General features: G+C 51.1%; 1 non-coding gene across 1 annotated transcript in view; it reads right to left on the reverse strand.

Moving 5' to 3' along the window:
* Nucleotides 1-875, reverse strand: part of LOC126433482 (small subunit ribosomal RNA) — a 1,909-nt gene extending 1,034 nt beyond the window's left edge. Inside the window, exon 1 of the ribosomal RNA XR_007578518.1 lies at nt 1-875. This exon is cut by the window's left edge and continues 1,034 nt beyond it. This is a non-coding gene — a ribosomal RNA (small subunit ribosomal RNA).
* Nucleotides 876-5,000: the final 4,125 nt, after the last annotated feature.

The following is a 5,000-nucleotide window of genomic DNA, read 5'->3' on the forward strand; positions in this document are numbered from 1 at the left end:
TTGCCTGCTTTAAGCACTCTAATTTGTTCAAAGTAAACGTGCCGGCCCACCGAGACACTCAATAAAGAGCACCCTGGTAGGATTTCAACGGGGTCCGCCTCGGGACGCACGAGCACGCACGAGGCGGTCGCACGCCTTCGGCTCGCCCCACCGGCAGGACGTCCCACGATACATGCCAGTTAAACACCGACGGGCGGTGAACCAACAGCGTGGGACACAAATCCAACTACGAGCTTTTTAACCGCAACAACTTTAATATACGCTATTGGAGCTGGAATTACCGCGGCTGCTGGCACCAGACTTGCCCTCCAATAGATACTCGTTAAAGGATTTAAAGTGTACTCATTCCGATTACGGGGCCTCGGATGAGTCCCGTATCGTTATTTTTCGTCACTACCTCCCCGTGCCGGGAGTGGGTAATTTGCGCGCCTGCTGCCTTCCTTGGATGTGGTAGCCGTTTCTCAGGCTCCCTCTCCGGAATCGAACCCTGATTCCCCGTTACCCGTTACAACCATGGTAGGCGCAGAACCTACCATCGACAGTTGATAAGGCAGACATTTGAAAGATGCGTCGCCGGTACGAGGACCGTGCGATCAGCCCAAAGTTATTCAGAGTCACCAAGGCAAACGGACCGGACGAGCCGACCGATTGGTTTTGATCTAATAAAAGCGTCCCTTCCATCTCTGGTCGGGACTCTGTTTGCATGTATTAGCTCTAGAATTACCACAGTTATCCAAGTAACGTGGGTACGATCTAAGGAACCATAACTGATTTAATGAGCCATTCGCGGTTTCACCTTAATGCGGCTTGTACTGAGACATGCATGGCTTAATCTTTGAGACAAGCATATGACTACTGGCAGGATCAACCAGGGAGCTGCGTCAACTAGAGCTGAGCAGCCGGCCGCCCGGGAGTGTGTCCCGGGGGCCCGCGCGAACACGCAAGCGTCCGCTCAATTATTCTGCAAACAGGAGGAGGCTGAGCTCCCCTGCACAACACACCTCGAAACCCTCTCAGGTCCCGGCGGCGCGCAGCGCCGTCCTAAGTACTTGGTCGGGTTCGAGAGAGGCGCAATCGCCCGGAGTTAGGCGAGTAGACGCTTTAGGTGCGACCACCCGTGCTCCCAACTGAGCTTGCCGCTGCCGACAGAGGCCCGGGAGCGTGCTGTCGTGGCATTGCCGGCGGGAGACAACACGCGCCACCTACGGTGACCGGCAGCTCCAACGCCAGCGCCACAGAAGGACAAAAGCCCCACTTGGGTGCCGAAGCGAACTCTCCCAGCACAGCGCACGCGCCAACACGTCCGCACAGCTGCGATACAAACCACCTGCGAGAACCGCTGGGGCGACCGAGCAGCAGACGGCGTCGCGGCGCCGAGCGCCGGGCGGCGGCGCATCCTCAGCGCACACAGTCCTCAATCGGACCAGCACACTGCAGATGGCCACCGCGCTTCGCACCGGGCCCGCGAGGACCTACTTTGGCCGCAAGGCGCCGCGAGCAGGGGGCGCCGGCGCGCAGCTGCGCCGCCTGCCGCGTCCGTCGGCCGGCGCGCCTGCCACTGGCCGCCCCCACCAGCCGGCTGTAGCGCGTGCGCCCACGCACCGCGCTGCCAGCACGCCGGGCGGCCCCCCCTCACCGGCCGGGGACGGTCCCACCCAGCCACCGCCGCGTATCGCCTCACACCCAGATCCCCTTTCGCGTTCGTGGGCATGGTGGGTCCCCTTTCACGTTCGTGGGCATGGTGGGTATCCCTGAAACAACCGGTTAATAGCTCGACCGATCGTCGCCAACACTGATTCACCTCTAGCGAGAACAACCGCACCACAACGGGTTACCTGTTGTTCATTTGCGTAACGTCACCAGCAAACGTAGACGTCCATCGCCATTTGCAACGAGTATTGCATGCCTGTGTCAGGTGTCACAACACACTACGTCTGCCCACATAGACGCAACAACATGTGCACGCCTCGAGAACACGTGGAAGGTAGCCCCCGTACGTATGCGGTGTCCATTGCGCGAACGACTGTCAGCCGGCCTCTGCAGGATGTCGCAGATGTGGAACGCGGTGCAACATGCTATCACGGTGTGTGAGAAGAGACGACTACGTCCGAATACACGCTCCACTACATCAACAGACTGCTCATGCTGATCGCCATCCAGGGCGTCCGTTCCTCCCACACGTCTGAATGGCGTACCACACTGCAATCCAGCTCTTATAGGGAGACGACACGTAGCTGCGTGCACAATATTTGGACTGTATGGTCTGCCGTTGCTAGGCGCAGTCGTCGTACGGTCACACATGTGCCACGATGTATCATTCAGTACATACGGACCAATGTGCAGTACAGTTTGTGGGTTTTGCGTACATCGGCGGACAGGTGACAGGCCGTACCACAACGTAGGCTGAGTACGTCGGCATGCGAAGGGCATTGAACATGCAAACTTCTCAACGACCAGCTTGCGAAGGCAGGGGGGAAGGGGGGGGGGCATGTACGTCCTGCTGCTATCCACATTACAGTGTATAGCAGGAGCATGTGGAAAGTCAGCAACACCTGCAAGGTGTTTAACATGACGCGATACACAGGGGACCGGGCAGTGCGAATAGCGAACTATATTGCGAGGGTTGCGGTTAGGCAACACTACACTAATTTAACGAGTTGCATAACAATTACAGAGCAGGTTCAGCGACAACGTGCGTCAGGTTAAGGCGCAATATAGGTTAGGTTGAGGCACAATATAGGTTAGGTTAAGGCACAACATGGGTTACGTTAAGGCACAAATTGGGTTACGTTAAGGCACAACATGGGTTACGTTAAGGCACAACATGGGTTACGTTAAGGCACAAATTAGGTTACGTTAAGGCACAAATTAGGTTACGTTAAGGCACAAATTAGGTTACGTTAAGGCACAAATTAGGTTACGTTAAGGCACAAATTAGGTTACGTTAAGGCACAAATTAGGTTACGTTAAGGCACAAATTAGGTTACGTTAAGGCACAAATTAGGTTACGTTAAGGCACAAATTAGGTTACGTTAAGGCACAAATTAGGTTACGTTAAGGCACAAATTAGGTTACGTTAAGGCACAAATTAGGTTACGTTAAGGCACAAATTAGGTTACGTTAAGGCACAAATTAGGTTACGTTAAGGCACAAATTAGGTTACGTTAAGGCACAAATTAGGTTACGTTAAGGCACAAATTAGGTTACCTTAAGGCACAAATTAGGTTACGTTAAGGTACAATATGGGTTAGGTTAAGGTACAATATGGGTTAGGTTAAGGTACAATATGGGTTAGGTTAAGGTACAATATGGGTTAGGTTAAGGTACAATATGGGTTAGGTTAAGGCACAACGTAGGTTAGGTTAAGGCACAACGTAGGTTAGGTTAAGGCACAACATAGGTTAGGTTAAGGCACAACATAGGTTAGGTTAAGGCACAACATAGGTTAGGTTAAGGCACAACATAGGTTAGGTTAAGGCACAACATAGGTTAGGTTAAGGCACAACATAGGTTAGGTTAAGGCACAACATAGGTTAGGTTAAGGCACAACATAGGTTAGGTTAAGGCACAACATAGGTTAGGTTAAGGCACAACATAGGTTAGGTTAAGGCACAACATAGGTTAGGTTAAGGCACAACATAGGTTAGGTTAAGGCACAACGTAGGTTAGGTTAAGGCACAACGTAGGTTAGGTTAAGGCACAACGTAGGTTAGGTTAAGGCACAACGTAGGTTAGGTTAAGGCACAACGTAGGTTAGGTTAAGGCACAACGTAGGTTAGGTTAAGGCACAACGTAGGTTAGGTTAAGGCACAACGTAGGTTAGGTTAAGGCACAACGTAGGTTAGGTTAAGGCACAACGTAGGTTAGGTTAAGGCACAACGTAGGTTAGGGTAAGGCACAACATAGGTTAGGTTAAGGCACAACATAGGTTAGGTTAAGGCACAACATAGGTTAGGTTAAGGCACAACATAGGTTAGGTTAAGGCACAACATAGGTTAGGTTAAGGCACAACATAGGTTAGGTTAAGGCACAACATAGGTTAGGTTAAGGCACAACATAGGTTAGGTTAAGGCACAACATAGGTTAGGTTAAGGCACAACATAGGTTAGGTTAAGGCACAACATAGGTTAGGTTAAGGCACAACATAGGTTAGGTTAAGGCACAACATAGGTTAGGTTAAGGCACAACGTAGGTTAGGTTAAGGCACAACGTAGGTTAGGTTAAGGCACAACGTAGGTTAGGTTAAGGCACAACGTAGGTTAGGTTAAGGCACAACGTAGGTTAGGTTAAGGCACAACGTAGGTTAGGTTAAGGCACAACGTAGGTTAGGTTAAGGTACAACGTAGGTTAGGTTAAGGTACAACGTAGGTTAGGTTAAGGTACAACGTAGGTTAGGTTAAGGTACAACGTAGGTTAGGTTAAGGTACAACGTAGGTTAGGTTAAGGTACAACGTAGGTTAGGTTAAGGTACAACGTAGGTTAGGTTAAGGTACAACGTAGGTTAGGTTAAGGTACAACGTAGGTTAGGTGAAGGCGCAATGTAGGTTAGGTTAAGGTACGATATACCTTAGGTTAAGGTACAATATCGCTTAGGTTAAGGTACAATATAGCTTAGGTTAAGGTACACGTTGTAGGGAAAGGTGTATTTTGGGGGGGGAGGGGGCGGCAGGTTCGTTGATAGTGATTATCGTAAGTGCATGCCTGCGGGATCATCCGATTTGTCACGTCAGGATGCACTTGTGGCTCATGACAGGCGGCGCTCCGATTCCAAGGTTGTGGCAGATCTGTGTCTTTCATTCCTGCCATTGTTTGTGTACTGTGACAGGAGGCAGTATTGTGATGTTGGGTGCACCCCTGTGTAGGACATGTGTGGGTGTTCGTGGCTTAGCTGAGCAATGGCGGATGTCGGAAGGGTGGGATATTCTGTTTTCTGGGTGGACCTCCCGGTCTGGTTATGATAGTGTGGATTGTGTAATGTGGCGGAGAGGATGCACCGGATG

Source organism: Schistocerca serialis, unplaced genomic scaffold (genome assembly GCF_023864345.2).
Source record: "Schistocerca serialis cubense isolate TAMUIC-IGC-003099 unplaced genomic scaffold, iqSchSeri2.2 HiC_scaffold_1167, whole genome shotgun sequence".
Lineage (NCBI taxonomy): Eukaryota > Metazoa > Arthropoda > Insecta > Orthoptera > Acrididae > Schistocerca > Schistocerca serialis.